The following is a 25,641-nucleotide window of genomic DNA, read 5'->3' as shown; positions in this document are numbered from 1 at the left end:
AGAGTTCATTGTAGATGTGACTGCCTTCCCTTAAAAACCCAGGTACTGGGGGCTGGAGAGATGGCTCAGCGGTTAAGAGCATTGCCTGCTCTTCCAAAGGTCCTGAGTTCAATTCCCAGCAACCACATGGTGGCTGATAACCATCTGTAATGAGGTCTGGTGCCCTCTTCTGGCCTGCAGACATACACACAGACACAGAATATTGTATACATAATAAATAAATAAATATTTAGAAAAAACCCCAGGTACTGAGATCAGTGTTCCCATCTTGACATTTTTGCCCTTTCTACTTTCTTCATTCCTGAAATGCTCTTCTCTTGCTTCCTTCTCATCATTTAAGTTTCTGCTGAGATGTATCCTCTGTAGACTTTGCCTGATGACCCCAGGTAAAGTAAAGCTTTCCTGAGGACCACTTGAATGGCAGTCTTGACTGACAGTTTTGATTCATCCTATCATATGTCATGCACACAATGTGCAGATGCTCACTGCATTCCAATGAACACGAGTTAAATCCCTGCTCAGGGTTTTATAGAGGTTTTTCTTTTTCCCCGCCCTAAGATCTAATACATGTACCATGCAATTTGTCTTTTTAAGCACATGAGTCTTTTTTTTTTGCATATTCACAGTTGTGTGGCCATCACCTCAATAAGTTTTAGAACATTGCATTGCCCCCACCCAAGGTAATCTGTTTTAGCTGTCATTCTCTCCTCATTTTCCCATCTAGTCAAGTGCAACCAGTCATTCATCCTTTTCTGCCTCTGTAGAATTACCTATGCTCTTCCTAACTGGCTTTCTGGTTTGGTTTGGTTTGGTTTTTCGGGACAGGGTTTCACTGTGTAGCTTGGCTGTCCTACAACATGCTCTGTAGACCAGGCTGGCCTCACTCACAGAGATCCGCCTGCCTCTGCCTCTGAGTACTGGGATTAAAGGTGTATGCCACCATCATTTGGCCTGACTGGCTTTTTAAAACTAGCATAATGTTTCAAGGTTCATTTATCTTCTAGTATGTGCTTTGTTTCTTTTAAAGGCTAAACGCTAGTCTATTGTGTTGATAGGTCTTTGTTAGTAAAGGGCATTTGAGGTTTTTGGCTTTTTGTTAGTTTGTTTGTTTGTTGTCATTCAGTTCTTAGGAATAATGCTACCAATTGTTTAAAGATTTCTGTGTGGACTGGTGGTGATTAGAATTAAGAGTGTGACTTCCCAGTCTTACAGTTATATTATACTTTTTGAGATTCTGCCAGACAGTTAACAAAGCAGCTTTACCACTTTACAGGCCTACTGGCAGCTTGTGATGGTTCTGATTCCACTGCATCTTGCAAACCGTAGGGACAAAGTTGAAATGACTGTAGCCATCTTGGGTTGTGACCACCATGATTGCCCTTGAGTAATTCTAGTGAACTTCCTTTATAGTGGTGTGTTGGACTGTATGAGCAGAGCCTAGTGAGCTGTGATGTGCCTGCCATCTTTGGCATTAGCTTAAGACAAACATGGTGTGTTCTTGGGTTTGGAGAAACCATATGTCCTGCTGGGGACAAAAGCATCCTTCTTCTGATCCAGATAATGGGAAGTCACCAGTCTTTTTGCTGTCTTGACCGTCATACTTCCGTCAGTAAGTCCCAGAAAAATGACTCTGCAGTACCAGGTCTATCTACCTTTTTTGGTCTCATGGAACCTTGCAAGGCTGGTGTTGCATTCATTGCATGCCCTTCTGATTACAGCTGCCCTAATGAGTTGGAATCTCCTTGTGGTTGTATTTGTATCTCTCTGTCTCTCTGGTGATTGATGGCATTGAGGAACTTGGTGTGTGTGTGTGTGTGTGTGTGTGTTTGCTTTTTGCGTGTCTTCTGTAAATAAATAGCTACCAAGTCTTTTATCTCTTAAGAGCCGGGGAGCCCGTCATCCTGTTGTTGTTGTTGTGTGTGTTTCTCTATACTCCATTTACTAGTCCTTAATCTTCTCCCATCCAGTGCATTGTGCTTGCTTTATTCAAAAAAGGAAAGTTTTAAATTTTGATGAATTTCAGGTTTTTTTGTTGCCTTTATTGTCAGATATGTCTAAGACAAATCATTTTCTTATCTGACAATATATTCCTATGTTTGCAAGTTCTATTATTTATGCCCCTGCATTTACATCTTTGTGACTTTGAAATTATTTTTTGGTGTATGATAGGAGGGAAGAATTCAACTCCATATGGAGTGTATAGTTGTTCCAGCACCGTTTATTGAAAAGACTGCTCTTTCTCATTGAATTGTTTTGGGCACCCTGCGTCAGCTATAAACACAAGTTCATACCTGCATTTTAATTCAATAGGCTATACATTGCCCTTTTGAAACTATGAAGTTACAGTTCCCTAGGTTTTTCTTTTGCAAGATTAAGGTATAAGATTTTCTGGGTCTTGTGACCAGCATTTCAGTGTTAATTTTATGACCATTTCATTAATTCCTGAAAGAAAATAACAACAAAGAGCCAAAAAGTAGCCAGAACTTTGCTAGATTGTATTGAGTCAGTTTTCAGAATATTGCTATCTCACCAATGCTAAGCTTTCCATCTGTGAACACAGGATTCTATCTATCTAGATCTTTTACTTTCAAAGAACTCTTAGTTTTCAGTATTAAACCCTCATTTTGTTTAATGTACCCCTATTTTCTTTTAAATGCTATATTGTGAATATTTTGAGATTGTTCCTTGTTAGACAATAGATACATGATGCTTATGTACCAAGCCTATGTTTTGCCACTTGCTGAACTTGTTTCTTAGCTTTTTGAACATAATCATGTTGTTTTCAAATGAGAGGGTTTCCCTTTTTATTCTGATCTTATATCCCATTTGTTTCTTTTTCTTTCTTAACTAGACTAGCTGGAGTCCCTAGAACTGTGTAGAATAGATGTGATAAAAGCCAATATTCTATCTTGTTTCTGATCTCAAGAAGAAATTTCTTGTACCATTAAATATAGTGTGGGTAGGGATTATGTAGTTGTCCTTTTGTCAGACTGAGGAAATTTCCTCTGTTCATAGTTTGTTGAATTTTTTTGACCATGGGTTGGATATTAGATTTTACCAAGTGCTTTTTTTTCTGTCAAGATAATTGTGTGGTTTGCTTTTAATTCCATTGATATGGTATTTACATTAATTGGCTTTTAGATATTAAACCAACCTGGCATTCTTTGGCTGAAATGAAGAGGCAACTCTAAAGTGTGTGTGTGTGTGTGTGTGTGTGTGTGTGTGTGTGTGTTTCTTTTTCCTTTAAAAAAAAACTGTTGAGGACTAGGACCTGATCTGAGGTTCCCTTGAGGCTCTGATGTATGGAGAAAACTATAGCTCCTTCTCTAAGCCAGGAATATGCTTGGTAGAACCAGAATAACATGAGGCAGGGCCTGGGTGAGCTGTGGTTTAGGATCCTGAGACCCCAACTTGTCTCCCCTAAGGGGCTATGGTTATCTGTCCCAAGGCCCTTAGCTCCCTCACCCATTCCCCGTATAAAGTAGTTGCAAATGCCTGAACACAGGCTACATTAGAAGAGGCTTTTAGAATTGCAAATAGCAGCAGGTATAAAGCAGTCTGCTCCTGAGACAATCATATCCTTTTATCCCTTCTTTAAAATTATGAACTGAGTTTGCTGTGAGTTTTTGGCAGTCTCTCTGCTGACTTTGCTGCAGTGTATGAAACTCCAGGCTGTTTTGCTTCCTTTAACAGTTATCTGGATTTATCCATTTTGTACTATTCACATGGCATTTTGGAACCAAATATGGGACTTTGTAGTTTTCTCTGTTGAATTTTTCCTGTCTAAATTTGTCCTGGCACTTCAGCTTCTTGGAATTCTTTATTTATTTATTTATTTATTTATTATGTATACAATATTCTGTCTGTGTGTATACCTGCAGGCCAGAAGAGGGCACCAGACCCCATTACAGATGGTTGTGAGCCACCATGTGGTTGCTGGGAATTGAACTCAGGACCTTTGGAAGAGCAGGCAGTGCTCTTAACCTCTGAGCCATCTCTCCAGCCCTTGGAATTCTTTACAGTGAATTAATTGTGAAATTCTTGTCTCTATCATTAACCTCATTATATTGATAAAAAACCTTCCCTAAAAATGTTTCAAGCACAAGCAAAGGTAGAATATGCAGTGTCTGTTCCCCTCCCACCACCCCCCTGCTTCAGCTTTGACTGTGATCAGTGTGCCTTTGTGCTGGAGCCTTGAGATTATTTTTAAATGTATCGCTTATTAGCAGTTACTTTTAAGATCACAGAAACATTTTTGTGTAAAGGACTTTGTATATTTGTTAGTCTCTGAATTGCTTTGGTTCATCCTCCTCTGCCTGCTCGCTCCCTCTCTTTCAGTCTGTTCTCTATGCAGAAACTATAATGATCTGGTTCAAGCCAGTCTTAGTGTTTCTAATGTTGTGAAGAGACACCATGACCACGGCAATTCTTATAAAGGAAAATATTTAATTGGGGTGGCGTGCTTACAGTTTCAGAAGTTCAGTCTATTATCACGGCAGGGAGCATGGCCGTGAGCAGGCAGACATGGTGCTGGAGAAGTAGCTGAGAGTCCTACATCTTACAGGCAACAGGAATTCAACTGAGACTCTGGGCAGTATCCTGAGCATAGGAAACCTCAAAACCCACCCCCACAGTGACATACTTCCTCCAACAAGGTTATACCCACTCCAACAAAGCCACACCTCCACTCCCTATGAGCTTAAGGGGACCAATTACATTCAAACTATCACATTCCATTCCCTGGCCCCCCATAGGCTTTATAGGCTTTTAACAATATCATAATGCAAAAATGCATTGAGTCCAGCTTCAAAAGCCCTTGTAGTCTATCACAATGTTTCAAAGTCTCTTCTGAGATTCATGCAATCTCTTAACTGTAGCAGCTGTAAAATCAAAATAAAAAAGCAGATCACATACTTCCAACATATAATGGCACAGGATATACATTACCATTCCAAAACATGGGGAAGGGAGCATGGTAAGGAAATAGCAGACCAAAGCAAGACTGAAATCCATCTGGGCAAGTCCAGACTCTGCATCCCATGTCTGATGTCAAAATGCTCTTCAGATCTCCAACTCTGTTCAGCTTTGTTAACTGCAACACACTTCTTTCTCTTGGGCTGGTTCCAATCCCTGTTAACAGCTCTCCTTGTCAGGTATCCCACAATTTTGGCATCTCTAGCATCTTAGGGTCTCCCAGGCAATCTAGGTTTCAACTTCATAGTTTCACACAATGGCCTCTCCAGACCTTCATTCATTGAAACCCCTGACACATGCCTGGCCTCAGCATCTTTCCTTAGGCAAGAGGGCAAATTCCATAACTACTTTCTTCTGTCCTTAACTCTAAAGCCTGAACCACATGGCTGAAGCTGCCAAGTTTTGCTGCTTGCTGGGGCTGGGACATGGCTCCCTCATTCAATTTCATCTCTACCAGCTTTCTGTCTCTCACTGCTTAAGCTTGCCTGTCCATGAACTTGCACTAAATACCAGGTTGGCCTCAAACTCCAAGATCCATCAGCTTCTGCCTTCTGAGTGCTTGGATTAAAGGTATGCCCCACCATTTCCGGCTCTAAGTTTTCTTTAGTTACTTTTCCCAGGGTTGGAAACTTAGCTGGATCAAATCTTTTATTATTATTATTATTATTATTATTATTATTATTATTATTATTATTATAATTTTCCACCTCCTCCCCACCTCCCATTTCCTTTCCCCTCCCTTCACTCCCCTCCCCCTCCCTCTCCAGTCCAAGGAGCAGTCAGGGTTCCCTGCCCTGCGAGAAGTCCAAGGTCCTCCCCCCTCCATCCAGGTCCAGGAAGGTGCTCATCTAAACAGACTAGGCTCCCCCAAAGCCAGTACATGCGGTAGGATCAAAACCCAGTGCCATTGTTCTTGGCTTCTCAGTCAGCCCTCATTGTCCGCCACGTCCAGAGAGTCCGGTTTGATCCCATACTTTTTCAGTCCCAGTCGAGCTGGCCTTGGTGAGCTCCCATTAGACCAGCCCCACCGTCTCAGTGGGTGGCCGCACTCCTGGCGGTCCTGACTTCCTTGCTCATGTTTTCCCGCCTTCAGCTCCTCATTTGGGCCTTGGGAGTTTCATCCTGCACTTCATTGTGGGTCTCTGTCTCTATCTCCATCCATCGCCAGATGAAGCTTCTATGGTGATATGCAAGATATTCATCAGTACGGCTATAGGAAAGAGCCATTTCAGGCTCCCTGTCCTCAGCTGCCCAAGGAACTAGCTGGGGATATCTCCATGGATACCTGGGAACCCCTCTAGAGTGAAGTCTCTTGCTAACCCTAAAATGGCTCCCTTAATTAAGATATCTTCGTCCCTGCACCCCTATCTACCCTTCCTCCATCCCAACCATCCCATTCCCCCAGGGTCTCCCCATCCTCCCCTCCTCACTTTTCTCTCCACATCTCCCCATCACCCCTTACTGCCACCCCACCCCCATCCCCAAGTTCCCAATTTTTGCCTGGCAATCTAGTCTACTTCCAATATCCAGGAGGATAACTATATATTTTCCTTTGGGTTCACCTTCTTATTTAACTTCTCTAGGATCAGGAATTATAGGCTCACTGACCCTTATTTATGTCTAGAATCCACTGATGAGTGAGTACATACCAAATTCATCCTTTTGGGTCTAGGTTACCTCACTCAGAATAGTGTTCTCTGTTTCCATCCATTTGCATGCAAAGTTCAAGATGTCATTGTTTTTTACCGCTGAGTAGTACTCTAATGTGTATATATTCCACACTTTCTTCATCCATTCTTCCATTGAAGGGCATCTAGGTTGTTTCCAGGTTCTGGCTATTACAAATAATGCTGCTATGAACATAGTTGAACAAATGCTTTTGTAGTATGATAGGGCATCTCTTGGGTATATTCCCAAGAGTGGAATTACTGGGTCCTGGGGTAGGTTGATCCCGAATTTCCTGAGAAACCGCCACACTGATTTCCAAAATGGTTGCACAAGTTTGCATTCCCACCAGCAATGGATGAGTGTTCCCCTTACCCCACAACCTCTCCAGCACAGGCTATCATTAGTGGTTTTTTATTTTAGCCAATCTGACAGGTGTAAGATGGTATCTCAAGGTTGTTTTGATTTGCATTTCCCTGATCACTAAGGAGGTTGAGCATGACCTTAAGTGTCTTTTGGCCATTTGAACTTCTTCTGTTGAGAATTCTCTGTTCAGTTCAGTGCCCCATTTTTTAATTGGGCTAATTAGCTTTTTAAAGTCTAGTCTCTTGAGTTCTTTATATATTTTGGAGATCAGACCTTTATCATAAAAGGGTGTTGAATTTGTCAAATGTTTTTTCAGCATCTAATGAAATGATCATATGGTTTTTTCTTTCAGTTTATTTATATGATGGATTACATTGATAGATTTTTGTATGTTGAACCAGCCCTGCATTTCTGGGATGAAGCCTACTTGATCATAATGGATAATTTTTCTAATGTGTTCTTGGATTCGGTTTGCCAGTATTTTATCGAGAATTTTTGCATCAATGTTCATGAGTGAGATTGGCCTGTAATTCTCTTTCTTGGTTGAGTCTTTGTGTGGTTTTGGTATCAGGGAAACTGTGGCTTCATAAAAGGAATTTGGCAATGACTCTTCTTTTTCTATATTATGAAATACATTAAGGAGTATAGCTCTTCTTGGAAGTTCTGGTAGAATTCTGCTTGAAACCATCTGGTCCTGGGCTTTTTTTAGTAGGGAGGTTTTTGATAACAGCTTCTAATTCTTCGCAACTAACAGGTCTATTTAGATTGTTCACCTGATCTTGGTTCAACTTTGGTATATGGTACTTATCTAAAAAAATGTCCATTTCTTTTACACTTTCCAATTTTGTGGCATACAGGCTTTTGTAGTAAGATCTAATGATTCTCTGAATTTCTTCTGTGTCCGTGGTTATGTCTCCCTTTTCATTTCTGATCTTATTAATTTGCATGTTCTCTCTCTGCCGTTTGATTAGTTTGGATAGGGGTTTGTCAATCTTGTTGATTTTCTCCAAGAACCAGCTTTTTGTTTCATTGATTCTTTGGATTGTTTTCTGTGTTTCTATTTTGTTGATTTCAGCCCTCAGTTTGATTATTTCCAGTCTTCTACTCCTCCTGTTTGCTTCTTTTTTTTTCTAGAGCTTTCAGGTGTGCTGTTAAGTCTCCAATGTGTGCTTTCTCTGTTTTCTTTAAGTGGGTACTTAGTGCTATGAACTTTCCTCTTAGTATTGATTTCATAGTGTCCCATAGGTTTGAGTATGTTGTGTCTTTATTTTCATTAAATTCAAGAAGACTTTAATTTCTTTCTTTATTTCTTCCTTGACCCAGGAGTGATTCAGTAGTTGACTGTTCAGTTTCCATGAGTTTGTAGGCTTTCTGGGGGTAGCATTGTTGTTGAATTCTAGCTTTAATCCATGGTGATCTGACAAGACACAGGTGGTTACTAATTTTTTTTGTATCTGTGAAAGGTTGCTTTGTTACCGAGTATGTGGTCAGTTTTTGAGAAGGTGCCATGAGCTTCAGAGAAGAAGGTATATTCTTTCCTATTTGGGTGGAGTGTTCTATAAATGTCTGTTAAGTCCATTTGTTTTATTACCTCCATTAATTCTCTTAATTCTCTGTTAGGTTTCTGTCTGATTGACCTGTCCATTGGTGAGAGAGGTGTGTTGAAGTCTCCTACTATTAGTGTGTGTGGTTTGATGACTGCCTTGAGTTCTAGAAGTGTTTCTTTTACATATGTGGGTGCTTTTATATTAGGGGCATAGATATTTAGGATTGAGACTTCATCCTGATGAATTATTCCTGTTATGAGTATAAAATGTCCATCTCCATCTCTTCTGATTGATTTTAGTTTGAAGTCAATTTTGTTAGAAATTAGTATGGCCACACCCACTTGTTTCTTAGGCCATTTGCTTGAAAAACCTTTTCGCTGGGTCAAATCTTGCCCTGAGGTCACCACTTCTTTTATTCTATTTCTTAATATGTTTATCTCCTTGAACATATGACTTAGCCCTATTCCACATAACTCTATTCCTTTTCTCCTTTTCATTATAAATCTTCATTAGAGTTCTCACTAATAACCACTAATACTACATGACAGAGTCTATACTAGGTTGTTTTGTGATTTCCTTTGCCAATAGAATTAATCTAAAACTTTTCAGTTTAGCCTCAAGCAGACTTTTTGGACAAGAGCAGCCATTTTCTGCAATAAAATATCACAAGAATGATCTCTAGGCAACACACTAAAATTCTCCTCTGAAACCTCTTGAGCAAGACCCCCACAGTTCATCAAATCTGACTCAGCCCACTGTCTTCCATGCTCCTACTAGTATGGCCCATTAAGTAGCATTTAGCCTAAGTTGATACATAGCTCTCTTCTCCTCAGAACCCTCTAGTAGCTCCCACACTCACTGGGATAAAGGGGCAAAATCTTTTTTATGGCCTAAAGCCCTTTATAAGCCTTGTCCCTAGTCCCTTCTGCTTCTCCCCTCTCCCATATTGTTTTGGTCACATTGGCCATCTGGCTGTTTCTTGAACATTCAGGATGTAGTTTTACCTCAAGGTTCTTTTATGTGTGTTTTCCTCTGCCTGAAAGTCTCTTCTTTGGTCCACCCATATTTTTTCCCCTCCTCTTCATGACTTCACTGAAATGACATCTGATATCTTCTTTGGAGGTATTCTGAGTAAAGTGTGGCTGTAGACCTCTGGCTATTTCAGTTAAGTCTCAGCTTCCCAAATCACTATTTATATTCTTCCTGCTTTATTTTTCCTCTTAGTATTTACCATTATCTTTATTGTCTCTCTTCCCACTTAGAAAGGAGGCCCCATCAGGGCAGGGACTTATGTTCGTGTCCTCATGGCTGTATGTCCAGCTGTAGATCAAGGTTACATAATATAGATAGTACTTACTGTACAAATTGAAGAATGAGTGAATTAGTACATGCTGCTTCCAAGGTATCAAGATTGTCCACAGTTGGAGTTTGTGAGCTATAATCATTGCCATTAATTGTGTCATTCTTTATGATTACATAATTGGTCTTGCCTCCATGTGTTAAACTACTATGGATTTTGTAAATTATATTCACAAAGAGCTTTAAGTGAGATGAGAATGTTGTATGATACAAACAATAAAAATATGTGTTCATTAGAGATATGTCCACATTTTAACAGTTATGATATCTGGACTATAGGATTATGGGTGACTTTTATTCTTTACATGTTTCTGTGCTTTTCTTATATGAACAGAAAAGAATATATAATGGCTCTTTCTCCCATATCCCTAGCCCCCCAATTTGGAAGAATTTTTTTCAGAATCTATTGGAGAGCTACAGCATGCCTGCTTCTCTATAGTGGTAGAGATCACCATCTACTCTGTGTTCTACAAAATGCAGCACTAATTATCTTGACTTTTTTCAGACTTTATTTGTTTGTTGTCTGAGGTTTCTGTCCTGCCCAGTTACTGCAGTTGTTAAGTTCCAAAGAAATCACACAGAGCTCTACATTAATCATAAACTGATTGGCCCATTAGCTCAGGCTTCTTATTCACTCTTATAACTTACATTAGCCCATTATTCTTATCTGTGCTAGCCACATGGCTCAGTCCCCTTTTCAGCAACGTAGTCACATCTTGCTTCTTCTGTGTCTGGACAGGACTGCAGAGGGAGCTTTTCTTTTCCCAGAATTCTCCTGTTCTCATTGACCCACCTCTACTTCCTGTCTGGTTGCCCTGCCTATACTTCCTGCCTGACTACTGGCCAATCAGCGTTTATTTAAAACATAATTGACAAAATATAGACAGTTGTCCTGCACCTCTTGTATAATTCATAAAATTTTCTTTAATTCAATGACTTTATTTCTCAGCTCTATTGGTAGAAATTATTTGATGAATAGACTTTATCATACCTTCCTCGAAGCTTTTTCCCCTTAGTATTGTTAATTATCTATTTAATCTGAAGGTTGCCTCTGTTGATAGAATGCATAGAAACTAAAAGCTGAGAGGTTCTGCTTTCTCTGCATCACTTTTATCACCAGGCATGTTCCCTTTTTGCTCTAACCTCACTAAGAACACCATTTATTTTGCTGGCATTTTTATAGATCTTAACTTGTTTTGGACCATAACCTCCTTGCCTGGCTTTCGGAAGTCTGAGTCATTCATGCTGATTGCTTCTCTGTTTGTTCATCTTTCTGACCTTTTACAAGGACTTATCTCTTGATTTCGTTTTATATTTGTATTTACTTTTCCATCTTTTTTTCCTACTTGTTGAGATTTTTTGAAATGCCCAGGCACAAATGTACATGAAGAGCTTTCCTCTTAAGATCTCACGCCATGGAATTGAGTCTCTCTGTTTTAAAAACTTCTTAACCCTGTCATCCCAAGCTTGAACCGCATAGCTGCTGCTTCTGTTGCTATAGCCACTAAGAGGGCATTCATTCTTCTTGGCGATGATAGTGATCCCTCTGCTTACTGTACATACCTTTTATGGAGCATAACATCAGCACAATGGGCCAAGTTCACACTCTGTCCAGTGTTAGCTGAATCAGACTTTGAATGACTTCAGGATAGTTGAATGCTCCAAGATGCTAGAACTGGCATCAGCAGAGTTTTGCCCACCACCTGTACTGGCCGGGATCCTTTGCTGCTGCTCCCAATCACATATCTGATCATGCCTGCCATACTGTCCTATAAGCTCTTCACATACTTAAAAAGGGTGGTTCCTTACTGGCCACTTCCCAGGAAACTTATTCCCTAGAATAGCAGTTCAGTCTCTTTTGCCACTGTGTACTTCAGTGGTGGAGGGTTCATTGAGTCTTGGTTTCTCTGAGCTACAGAAATGCATACATATGCATATATCCCACATATATCTGATTACTTTGTTTAATTAGTAACTTTGTATGTATATAAGTAACCAAGGACAGATGTCTTATGTCTTTTATCTTTATGAAACATCGGACACATGCTCTGAAGGAGTATTCAAAGAATATGAGATGGAGCCTTGCTGGACACAGGTGAGGAAGAAGTCAGAGCTGTTCCTGCTTCAATGTTAAGGCATGTTGTGTTAAGTATTACCACTACAATGTCAATGTTCAGGGAGAAGCTTCTGCATCTTTTTTTTTCTTCTTCCATTTTTTTATATATGGTTTATTTTTTTATATTTAAAAATTTCCATCTCCTCCCCTTCTCCTCCCCCTTCCCTCCCCTCCCCTCCACCCATACCCCCCTCCCTCCCTCTCCAGGCCAAGGAGCCATCGGGGTTCCTTACTCTATGTTAAGACCAAGGTCCTCCCAACTCCCCCCAGGTCCAGGAAGGTGATCAACCAAGCTGAGAAGGCTCCCACAGAGCCCGTCCATGCAGAAGAATCAAAGCCCAGCACCTTTGTCCTTGGCTTCTCAGTCAGCCTCCACTGTCGGCCACATTCAGAGAGTCCCGTATGGTCTCATGTTCCATCAGTCCCATTCCAACTGGAGTTGGTGATCTCCCGTTAGTTCTGTCCCACCGTCTCCATGGGTGAACGCACCCCTCACGGTCCTGACTTTCTTTCTCATGTTCTCTCTCCTTCTGCTCCTCATCAGGACCTTGGGAGCTCAGTCCGGTGCTCCAATGTGGGGCGCAGTCATTTTCTGCATCTTAAGGACCTGGCCATTAAGACTGTTCCTGAATTGTGGTTAGCAGAGATACAAGCACATCCAGTTCTTTATTGATTTATTTGCCCCATTAAGACCTTTTATGAACTGCTCTAATGAGAAATATAAACACATCCAGTTCTTTATTGATTTATTTGCTCAAGAATGAAATGCTACAGATGGTTAATGCTACTTTTAGAAAGCTCTTTTGTTAATAGTGTGAGAGTGTTGGTGTTTGTCTCATGAGCAATAGGGTGTTTTTAACAAGCAACAGTAAACTCAACTCTGGAACGCCATTAAGCTTTTAGCCAAATCTAAATGATATGCTAAAGGAAAACTTAATGATCAAATAAACCTAGAAACGAGAAAGCTTTCAATATACTGTTTGGATTGAGTCAAGTTATATTTTATTGAATATTTAAGTACTCTTAGAGGTGTCACACAGCTACTCTCAATGTTAGAAAAACTGTAAATTTTAACAGCTTTAGTATTTTTATTCTGATTTCTCTATCTGCTTCTTTAAAATGCTTTATTGCATATACTTATTTATTTATGTATTTAGTGGGGTGGGTAAGAAGGTGTGAGCCACAAGACACAAGTCAGTTCTCTCCTTTCATCATGCGGACCCTGAGGATCAAACTCAAATCATCAGGCCTGGCAGCAAGGCCCTTTGCCCACTGAGCCACTGCTGGCCCGCATCCATTTCTTTTATTTGTGTATGGTGCATGTGTGTAGAATATGTGCATGCAAACACACAGACGCACATATACACACTCATGCATGTGTGCCATGTGTGGAGGTCAGAAGACCTCAGATATCAGTCCTTTTTTTCTACCTTGCTTGAGACATGGGATCTTGGTTTGCAGCTGAGTACACCAGGCTAGCTGGTTTGCTAGCTTCTGGAGAGTTTTGTCTCCACTTCCCATCTCATCAAGGGGATGCTGGTATTACAATCTCAGGCTATTTAGTGTAGGTGGGTTCTAGGGATCCAAACTTAGGTCCTCACTCTTGTATGGTAAGTGCTTTTACTGCTGAGCCATCCCCAAGCCCCATTAAAACAAATCTTTAAAAATTTTACAAATCCTATTCATAACATAAAACTTTGTGGGGGCTGGAAAGATGGCTCAGAGGTTAAGAGCATTGGCTGCTCTTCCAAAGGTCATGAGTTCAATTCCCAGCAACCACATGGTGGCTCACAACCATCTGTAATGAGGTCTGGTGCCCTCTTCTGGCCTGCAGGCATACACACAGACAGAATATTGTATACATAATAAATAAATAAATTAAGAAAAAAACTTTGTAATACTAAAAGATTGGAAATAATCTAGATGTTCTTTATGTGGAAAACGGATAAATAAACTGGAGGGTTATTTAAAATGCTGGTCAGTAGTACTGGCAAACTGACTATACATAGCATGGCTACATTTCTGGGCCAAAATATTGAATTAATCATTCCCCCCAAAAAAGGCAAAATAGGAGTTGGGGAGTTGGGTAGCATGAATATCATATATCATGATTTCAGGTTTTTTTTTTTTTAATGTGATACAAAATGTCTAAGACAGTCAACTTATAAAGGAAAAGGTTTATTTTTAGCTACTAGTTTTGGAGATTCTGTATTGATTTGGCCTGCTATTCAGGGCTATGGAGGCAGTGCATCATGGCACAAACATATGAAGGGCAAAACCTCTTACATTAGAATCAATAAAGCCAAAGAGTAAGGAAGGTGCTGGATTCCACAATCACCCATAAGGGCACACCTCCAGTGGCCTGAAGACCTGCTACCAGGCCCCCACCTCTTAAAGGTCCCATAATTTCCCAATAGCACAACCATGGACACCAGAGTTTTAACACACTGGCCTTTGGGAGACATTTAGGACCCAGACTACAGTAGTGATCTTCAGTGACCAAGCCTCCAGGCTTTGATTTCTAGCCCCCAGTAAGTGTACCAACTCTGCTGTTTTCCAAAAGCCTTGGTAGCTTAATACAGGGAGAGGCCAGAGGTCTCAAGGCCAGATAGTTTCCTCTCCAGCAGCAAGCACTTGATCAAGTACTAAATGTTAAAATATTTCAGGCAAAATGAAGACTGAAACCAAAGCAAGAAGAACTCAGAAGAGGGAAAGAAGCCATCTCAGTGACAGCCAGTTAGTGCCAGACTGAACCAGAGCATTCACTGCTATAGTCTGACAGTAATGTTTGTACTTTGAAACATGTAAAATATTTAAGGCAGGAAGACATTGAAATTCATGGCAACCAGTTAAGGTTATACATATATTTAAGGCAAAATAATAAAATATTAAAATGAAAGACATAAATTTTTGGCTGAAAAATAGTATAATAGACTATATGTGCACAACAAAGCTTAAAATTTAAATTTAGGTAGCAGTTCAGTGTCCTCAAGTACATGTTGTACAACTGTCACCTCCCTTCACTCATAACATAAAGTTTCAAAACATTCCAATCATGTTATGTATATATTATGACTTATTTTGTATATATGAGTATAGGAGTGCTTGTGGATGCCAGAAGAGGGTGCTGGGTCCCCTAGGATTGGAGTTTTAGATTTGTAAGCTGTCATGTGAGTGCTGGGAACCAATCTTGAGTCCTCTGCAAGAGCAGCCAAGGCTTTTAACTGCTTAAACATCTCTCTAGCCCCAGTATTACATGTTTTATGATTACTTAATCATTACAAATTACTATTACTTCAGTGAAATGTGAAAGCACACACTCTAATGCAGTTCTGTATGTTGGTATGTACACTGAGTACATGAGACAGGCCCTGTGCCAAGCAACTTGGACACATAATAATTTGTTAGGTGAATTGGTTTTGCAGATGTTAATAAAATATGGGGGGAAAGACATGGCTGAATAGCAGAAAACATTAAAATAATGGACAGCAAACGAGTTAGATGGAAGGAAATGTGAGAAATTGTGCCAGTGGATGCTGCATAAAGCCCATATAGACAGTATGTTTCCAGTATGTCGAGACAGTGGCTCTCGCCCTTCCTAATGCTGTGACTCGTTAATAATACTGTTTCTCGATTGCCGGGCATAAATTGGGAACTTGGGGGTGGGGTGGGATGGGGGCAAGGGGAGATGGGGGGAGAGGGGTGTGAAGGGGAGGATGGGGAGAGCTTGGGGGAAGGGGATGCTTGGGATATAGGAAGGGTGGACATAAAAAAATAAATTAAAAAAATAAAAAATAAATAATACTGTTTCTCATGTGGTGACCCCCAACCATAGAATTCTTCTCGTTGCTACTTTATAACTGTAATTTTCTACTGTCATGAATCATAATGTAAATATTTGTGCTTTCTGATGGTTGTTTGGGGGTTGTTGTCTGCAGTTTGAGAACCGCTGCCTAATGAAGGCGTGGTCATCTTAGTTTTCTTGAGTATACGTTGGTGTCTGCAGAGCTGCTGACACTGCAGTGTCAGAGTGTGTTCCCATTGTTGAGTGAGATGATTGTAATGCATGCTGAACTTGGAGAGTGAGGGCAGGAGCCCTGGGAGCTAGGTGTGAAAGTGTGCGATGTGATTTCCACATGTCTTATTGTTGTTGACTTTGAAAACATTTGAGGTTACTCTGTTGTAAGAAACTTGGCTCACCAAGCTCTGAGAGGCGAGGCTTCCCTATGGAGGCCTTTTTTTTTTTTTTTTTTTTTTTTTGTATAAAGAGAAGAATCCTTTCATCTTTGATGTTCTGACTGCAGCCTACTGGTTCAAGTACATCCTTGGTTATAGAGGTTTTAGGTCAAAGCCAAAGTTTGAGAGAATGAATCTGCAAAAGTAGGGTTTAGAGGTGAAAATGAGTTTCATTTTCGGGTTTGAGGTGATAAACATACAAAAAGACATAAGCTAACTCGTGTTGGAGATACAAGGTGCTCAGGAGAAAAGTCAGAATTATGGCTATACATTTTGGAAATTATAATGAATTCCTTAAGAATGAACACATTTGCCAAAGGGAAAGAGAGAGTCAGAATCTTGGAGGAATTAAAGAACTGCTCAAGAGACTGAGAAGGACTAAGTTGAATAACTAGGCCACTTGAGAGAGTGATGTCCCATAGAGAGCAAGGTAGGAAACTTTGGCAGATATTTCTTCAGGTTACTGTTTACTGTGACTGATGTGTGAAAGTTGATAGCCACTGACTTGGTTGAGGCTGTGGGAACAGGTGCTGCAATACCTTCTCATCTGCAACCCTCCCTTTCCCCTCCCCCCCACCGGGCTGGGGCTTAGGCTCATGCCATTTTAGTGACTGACTGACACAGACCAGACATGTTGGAAAGTGGCCGGTGGTGAATATTTGAACTGTTAGAGTGAGGAATTCCTCTAGGTTATAAAAGTTGTTTTTACTGTCTAGTCTATATGTTCCAATTCTCTTTAAATTATTTTTCCACTTGTCAACAGCTCTGTGATACCATGAGTAACCTTTTTCATTATAAAGTAGGTTTTGTCGCTAACCTCTTGGTTCAGTTCTAATGGATGTGTATTCACTTCCTGCCTCATCAGGATTTATCCAGTGTTGGTTTTGAAACTCTTATTCCCATGAGTCACTCACTCCTCGACTCCTTGTACAGAAGTTCTGGGGGACCGGGGCAATGTCTCAGTGGTTAAGACACTTGTACATTTTTATAGAGACATCTCCATTCAGACCTTTTGCCCACTTTGAGTTGGGTTGTCTTTTACTATTGAATTTTTTAAATTTTATTTTTTAAAACAATCTTTTTTTATTTTGCATACCAATCCCAGTTCGTTCCCTCTCCCTCCCTTCCTCATGCTCACCCCATCCTCCATTCACTCCTCAGAGAGGGGAGGGTTTCTCATGGAGAATCGACGAAGTTTGTCATGTCGCTTGAGGCAGGACCAAGTCCCTCCCTCCTGTATCTAGGCTGAACAAGATATCCTTCCATAGGTTCCAAAAAGCCAGTTCATGCACTAGGGATAAATTCTGGTTCCACTGCCAGTAGCCCCACAAACTGCCCAAGCCACACAACTGTCACCCACATTCAGAGGGCCTAGTTCAGTCCTGTGCAGGTTCCCCAGCTGTCAGTCCAGAGTCAGTGAGCTCCCACTAGCTCAGGCCAGCTGTGTCTGTGGATTTCTCCATCAGGGTCTTGACTCCTTTGTTCATATAATCTCTCCTCCTACTCTATGACTGGACTCCCGGAGCTCGGCCCAGAGCTTAGCTGTGGATCTTCTTCCATCAGTTTCTGGATGAAGGTTCTATGATGACAATTGAGGTATTCACCAATCTGATTACAGGGGAAGGGCAGTTAAGGCCCTCTCCACTATTGCTTAGATTCTTAGCTGGGGTCATCCTTGTGGATTCCTGGGAATTTCCCTAGTGCCAGGTTTCTTGCACTCTATAATGACTCCCTCTATCAAGTTACCTCTTTCCTTGCTCTCCCTCTCTGACCTTCCCCCAACTCAACCTTTCTGACCCCTCATGTTCTCCTCCCTGCTTTCCTTCTCCCCTCCCCAATTCCCTCCCACCCTCCTCACTTCCCCCATGCTTCCAATTTACTCAGGAGATCTTGTCTATTTCCCCTTCTCAGGGGGATCCATGTATGTCTCTCCTAGGGTACTCCTTGTTTCCTGGTTTCTTTGTGGTCATGGCCTATAGGTTGGCTATCCTTTGCTTTATGTCTGATATCCACTTATGAGTGAGTACATACTGTGTTTGTCTTTCTGGGTCTGGGTTACCTCACTCAGGATGTTTTTTTTTCTAGTTCCATCTATTTGCCTGCAAATTTCAAGATGTCATTGTTTTTTTTTTTTTACCACATCTAAAAGTCTAATAATTCAATTAAAAATGGGGTTTATATCTAAATAGAGAATTCTCAGCAGAGGAATCTCAAATGACTGAAAGGCACTTAAATAATTGCTCAACATCATTAGCCATCAGGGAAATACAAATCAAAACAACTCTGAGATACCATTTTATACTTGTCAGAATGGCTAAGATCAAAAACACTAATGACAGTTAATGCTGGAGAATATGTGGAGTAAGGGAAACGCTCCTCCATTGCTGATAGGAATGCAAACTTGTACAGCAACTGTGGAAGTCAGTATAGCGATTTCATAGAAAATTGGGAATCAGACCCAGCAATAACACTCTTGGGCATATACCCAAAGGATGCACACTCATACTACAAGGACATTTGCTCAACTATATTCATAGCAGCATTATTTGTAATAGTCAGAACCTGAAAACAACCTAGATGTCCCTCAACCGAAGAATGGATAAAGAAAATGTGATACATTTATACAATGGAGTATTACTATTGAATGTTAAAAATTCAATAATAATTTGGATACCAGACCTCATCAGAAAAATGATTTTTAAGTCTTTCTCCCATTCAGTGGGTTGTATTCATTTCCTTGATACTGCCTTTTACAGGACAGAAGTTTTAAATTTTAATTATGTCAAATTTGTTTTTCTTTTCTTTTTTCTTTTTCTTTCTTTTTTTTTTTTTTTTTTTTTTTTTTTTGACAGGGTTTCTTTGTGTTGCTTTGGAGCCAGTCCTGCAATTAGCTCTTGTAGACCAGGCTGGCCTTGAACTCACAGAGGTCAGCCTCCCTCTGCCTCCTTCTGCTGGGATTAAAGGAGTGCACCACCACCACCTGGCTTGTTTTCTTCTTGTTACTTTGGTATTATATTTGAGAAACCACTACCTAATCTACCTTACATCTATTGTTTTCTCTTTAAAATTTTTACCTGTTATATTTAAGTCTTCCATCTATTTCTTGTTAATTTTTAGTATAGTGTGAATATAAATCCATTTTCTTATTTTTATACATGATTATGGAATATGGTGTGGCTGTCCTTATACATTTGTTGAAAGGCTAGATCCTACTCTCTCACCCATATGTTTATGTATGTATGTGTGTATATTTCCCTACACATATGTAGCTGTGAGGAAACTTAATTTATAAATTAGGTATAGTAATACATACCACTAATAATAAAATAGAACAGCTGAAACAATACGCTGCAATGGTAGCACCGTTACTCTTCAGTTTGTGGCCATTACTGAGTAAAGTCAGGGTCACTTGAGCAGTGCTGCCTAGTCAGCCCTGATAACTGAAGCAGTACTAAGTGATTAGCTAGCAGATAGCCTATGGCTCATGAATACTGTGGGTTTAGGGATGATTTATATCCTAGGCAGGATGGGATGACTTTATCATACTACTCAGAATGGTGTGTATTTTATAACTTTATTTCTGGAATTTTCTACTTAACATTTTTAATTTTTAGATCATGGCTGCCTATGGATAACTAGGCTTACAGAAAGTACGACCATGTATAAAAGAAGTAGACTACTATACTTTGGTTTCTGTCACTGTCTAAAATGGCCAGCAGTCAGACCATCACGTGATGTTCCATCTGTCACTAAGAATATCTTGCATCACCAGGCAGTGGTGGCACACTCCTTTAATCCCATCACTTAGGAGGCAGAGACGGGTAAATCAGTGGATCTCTTGAGTTTGAGGCCAGCTTGGTCTACAGAGTGAGTTCCAAGACACTCGGGGCTACACAGAGAAACCCTGTCTCGAAAAACTTAAAAAAAAAAGTTGTCTCTGAAAACAAACCCGCTATTAGTCTTTAATCAGGTGATTTTTTTGAGACAGTCTGACTGCACAGCCCAAGGTAGCAGGACAGCTAGAGACGCTTGATGCTCCTGTCTCTATGCATGGGTGCTGAGATTATAGGTATATCCACACCCAACTTTCATTCAGTTCACCTTTCTAGTCTTTTCAGTGGGTTTTCTTTCCTCTGACTTTTAAGATATTAGTTTGCTTTTGTCTTTGATCATTCATTCCCCTCCCCCTCTTGTGCATGAGTCAGTCTGTTTCTCCAGGTGTGGGGAAGAGTTGATCCAGCTTTCCAGCTTTGCCATGTAGGTTGAACAGGGTTGCTGCTCAAGCTGACTGCAGTCAAATAACATTTCTTGCAGTGTTCCACCGATGCCTTGGATTTAAGTGTGTTCAGCTTTACCCTAACCACAGGCCTCCCAGTCCCTTCACTATCTCTTAGTAAACTAAATCTTGGAGTAATTTGACTGTCTCCTAGCCCTCTGTAGTTTGACATTAAATGCTTCTGTTAACTACATGGTGATAGCCTTAGACCTATCCTTTCTTCCTTTATTATTATTTTCTTTTTTTAATGGCTCTAGCCATCACCTTGGGCACTTGAACCTCACAGCTAACTTACTGTAATAGCTTTCTGCTATTTTTCCCAGACTCTACTCTCTTTCTTATTAGGCCCTGTACTCAACTGCTAGATTAATCCCCCTCAAGCACCTTTCTCATTAAGTTGGTTTCCTGATCCAAGATCCAGGTATCGGATTCATGCACTGCACAGTAGTGTGCGAACTCCTGTTACTTCCTTAATGGTGCCAGCCTCACCTGGCAGTGTTTCCTTGTTCTCAGTCTCTCATTTCCTTCAGCAGTTGACCCCATTTGATTGCCCTCTTTTCTTTTTAAGATGTTTGCATTCTTTTAGTGTGTAAAAGTGGAATCTGTAGAATGGAAACCTTGGTGATAACCTTGCTTGTTGTTTCTTTGTTGTGGACATGTTCCCCTTTATCAACATTGCTCCATGAAAGAACTTCATTTCTATTCTATTTATAATTCTTTTCCTTTCTACCTTGGCAGAATCTTGAACAAAGTACACGTCTAATAAATTTTCACGGCCAAGAGATCATAACAGCATCATCAGTCTGTCAGTGTAGTTTTCTGTATGGACCACCCACCATTCGGTCTGTCCTGCCAGCTGCTCCCAAAAGAACAACCGTGAGACTTATTATTAATTATAAATGCTCAGCTGACAGCTTAGGCTTGTTTTAGCCAGTTCTTATAACTTAAACTAACCCATTTCTATTAATCTGTGAGCTGACCCAGGCTCATTTACCTCATACGTCCTTCCCATCCTGCTCTGTCTGTGTCTCAGGGCATCACCTCAGACTCCACCTTCTTCTCCCTACCATTCTCTGTCCTGAAAATCCTGCTTAGCTATTGACAAATCAGCTTTTTTATTAACAATGAGAGCAACACATCTTCAAAATGTGCAGACATATTAGCCCATAGCATCAGTATACAGTTTAAAATGATGTAAAACATCTTTTGTCTCATTATCTGATTTTAATTTTTATGTCACTTTTAAAGGCCTATTAGAACAGTAAAAGAGTTTGGCAGCATGGTTGCTACATACATTAAATTAGATTATTGAACTGTAGCCATCTGATATGTCAGATTGTGTCGAGAGAAAGACTGCTCTTTTATATACTGGCTAGGCTTTTTCTATTGTATAATTTTGAGAAGAGAGTTTTTTTAACTAAATAAAAACCATTATAGACAGTATAGGGAATTAAAATCATCATAGTAATTTTCTTAACTTTAACTAGATAGACCAAATATCTCTATATACTATAATATAATAATAAACAGTATACATAACAATATTACCATTTGTAGTCAACAGAAAAAATGTTTTAAGGTGCTTTTCTATGGCATAGTTTACTTCTATAAATCTGAGAGAAAATCTCAATCCATTTTGAAAAGTAAATGTTTACAAATTCTGTTTTGTATTGAATTAGCACAAGAAAAATTTGAAACAACAATAAAAAGATTAACAACCTCTAAGGCAAATGTGGTAGTTTGAGTGTAATTGGCCCCATAAGATCATAGGGCGTGACACTATTAGGAGGTGTGGTTTTGTTGTAGTGGGTGTGGCCTTGTTGTGTGGGAGGTGCACTTTGAGGTTTCCTATGCTCAAGTTCCTGCCCAGTGTCACAGACCATTTTCTGTTACTTTCTGATCAAGATGTAGCCAGCGCCTTGTCCGCCTGCACACTACCATGCTCCTTGCCATGCTGAAAATGGACTGGACCTCTGAACTGTAAGCCACCACCTCACTTAAATGTTTTCCTTTATAAAAGTAGCTATGGATATGGTGTCTCTTCACAGCAATAGAAACCCTAACTAAAACAGCAACAGAAAAAAAAAAAGTTCTTTAGAAATAAAAGCAAATGAAAGCTGGTTTGCTTAAATATTACAGAGATCGAATTATAAGTTAAAGTATTGATTATTTATCAAGGTCAACCAGGATGTAGGAAAATGTATATGGATACATACTGCTGTGTGTGAACCCATATAGTTTTTCATGAGTGCAATTTGAAAATACTTTTTAAATTTAAACATATGTGTACCCCTTAGCCCAGTAAAACCACTCCCTGGAATCTCTCATAGATCCATATAAGCAATGATGTGAGCATAAAAAAAGGATGTTTTCAGCCTTCAAAAAATATCATGTGTATTGGTGTATGTAAAAATATTTGAAAGAATAGGCTGTTACTAATAGGTGACATTGTGGAATTGGCTAGAAATATGGTTGATAAGAGATTACATATGCCTATATTGCTTAAAATTTTAAAATGAATAAAAAGCAATAAAATAATATATTCAAATTTAGAGTATCTAAGAAACAAAATTTCATTTTGGTAAATAGCCAAAGATCTATTAACACAACAGTTCAAATCCTTGACTGTTAAATGCTGTACTAGAATGTTACAAAGCAAAATCGAGTTTACTAAGGATACTATAAACCCAGTGTGTAGGTGTGGGCTTCTTAAGAGAGTCATATTTCAGTACCTTAGCCCCCCCCCTCTCTGTCTCCCTCTGTCTGTCTCTCTCTCTCTGGTGTGATTTTGTGGCTTTTGAAGTTACATTGTTCAAATGATATCATTGCTATCTAAGTTTAAAAGGTTAAGTGCAAACATTTTGGCAAACTTTTGGGGGAAAGTGCTGGGGATTTACCTTGGAGCTTTGCACATGCTAGGCAGCTGCTTTGCCAAATGAACCACATCCCTAGCCCTGACTTTTTGTTTAAAGGATTTTTATCCAAAGATGTCTTCTGAGGTAAGTGGTACATATTTAAAGATAAGAAAGGACTGCTGTTGGGATAAAGGCAGAAGTCAAAAAAAGTCAAAGTAGCTCTTAATGTACAGTAAGAGGTAGGTCCAGGCATGAGTTTTGATTATCAATGTGGTTCACAAACCAAACTTGTAAGATTTTCTCAGAAAAATACAGTTCAAAGATGAGAAATGACTAGTGATAAAAATTAAACTTAATTTGGGGCCTAAGCATGGTCATTAGTTTATCTATCATCCATCTCTCTTTGTGTTCCTCCCCTGACCACAATATATTTTTGAGACAATGTCTCTTGTAGCCACCTGAATATTTACCCAAGGATGGTTTTGATTTCCTGATCCCTTGCCTCCACTTCTTCTGGAGTTACAGGGATATGTGACCATGTCTGACTCATTAGCTGATGTAACACTCTTATTTAAGAAATCTCAGGAGAGGCCATCTTCATAGTGGTTTTGCTAGTGCAGTCAAAATTCTTGACTCTCAGTCAGCAAGAAAGGCAAAGCAGACTGGGAAGTGGTGAGGCATCCTTTGCCTTTCTGTCTCTTTTCTTTGCTTTTTATATCCTGCCTTTGCTTGTTTCCGTGCTGGGGATTCAATTTAGAGCTTTGGGTATGGCAGGCCAGCTATTTACCTATGAGCTATTATACATCCTCAGTTCCCTTTCCTGCTTTTGAGACAGGATTTTGCTATGTTGCCCAGGCCAGTTTTACCCACAATCCTCCTGCCTCATATTCCACGTTCTGGGTTTATAGGTATGTATTACTATGTCTGTCTATAGACACTTATAATATAGTTTCAAAAAACATAAAATTCTGTTACTTGTGTCAATTCTGTTTCAGTTTTTTATTTCCAATTATGAAGGTTAGTTACTTGAAGCTCGTTGATACATTGTCATAGTGAGCTTTCCATCACAGATCTGAAGTGAGTAATTCAGCCACCTCTCCATAACTGTGACTGAGCACTTCTCCCAGATTTACCCACCAAGGAGGGACCACTAGCTCATCCAACCTATGTATAGTATCACAAAGCACAGGTACCAGTCAGCAGGGTGACTGTGTGTGTGCACTCTTACCTCAGTGCACAGTTCTTGCCTTCCCATATCTTGGCCACCTTTTGCTACTTTCCACCATCCTGCTTGGTAGAAAGTCCTTTCTCGTAACTATGCACTTTGGTCGCATACCCTGTTCGTATTGATAACTCAGCACTGACCAGCCACTGTCATACTTTAAGTTTCATTATTTGTGTGTTGGCAGCCACTTAGATGTCCCTTTTTGTAAGTTCCTTATTCATATCTTTGGTCCCTTTTGCTGTGAATTTCTTGTGCTATCATTAAGTGGCGGGTTCTTCTTCTATATTATAGATATCTAGTCCTTTTCCATTTTAAATGTTAGACTTTTTTATGATTTCATTCCTCCTAATTCTGTTCATGGTCTTCTGTATGTACAGAAATCTTTAGTTTTGTTGAAGTCAAATATAGTAAATTTGTGTGTTTAAGAGTTTCTTGGAGGTTCTTCTGTTCTCTAGTGTTCTGTACTTTAGAATGTTATCCCAACACTGGCTTTCAAGCACTTGTACTTGTAGCTTCTTGAAGACTTACTGTTTCCTTTCTTTGTCTCCAATTGGGCTTGTGGTGTTATCTTTTGGATGCTCTTAATGGAGCTTTAAAAAAATGAAAGAAAATGGATTATAAACCTCCCCTTCTCTAAGCTCTTCCAGGATTGGGCCTTTGACCCTGTTTTCCTGTTTGATTCTGTCTGCTCAACTATAGCTGATCCAAAGGGGTGCTTGCCTCCCTAAGCTGTGCACTCACTCAGCCTTCCTCCGAGGAATTTGGAATTAGGGCCCGTCTTAGCTAGTTTCTTGAAGGAGTTGCAAATTGAGAGATTTGGAATGACTGTCTTCTGCTGTGGGCACAAAGATCTAGAGGAGTTATCTGAAGAAAGAGATTGAAGTTATGAGCAAAGAAACAAAGGGAAAGGCTGTGGTCCCATAGAGAGGAGAGTGTTGGAGCTGGAATGTGAAAGTAGCCGGTCTGGATCTTCCTGATGGCTTTCCAGTTTCTAGTTCTGTTCTCTCCTGAGAATACATTAC

At 40.0% G+C, this 25,641-nt stretch overlaps 1 protein-coding gene across 4 annotated transcripts in view; it reads left to right on the top strand.

The window, feature by feature from the left end:
* Ric3 (RIC3 acetylcholine receptor chaperone) overlaps positions 1-25,641 on the top strand; it is a 53,289-nt gene that overhangs the window by 1,299 nt on the left and 26,349 nt on the right. The gene's annotated exons all lie outside the window — the stretch shown is intronic.

The sequence above is a fragment of the Arvicola amphibius genome, chromosome 1, assembly GCF_903992535.2.
Source record: "Arvicola amphibius chromosome 1, mArvAmp1.2, whole genome shotgun sequence".
NCBI lineage: Eukaryota > Metazoa > Chordata > Mammalia > Rodentia > Cricetidae > Arvicola > Arvicola amphibius.
The sequence above is the reverse complement of the archived record's forward strand: the minus strand, read 5'-3'. Positions and strand labels throughout refer to the sequence as shown.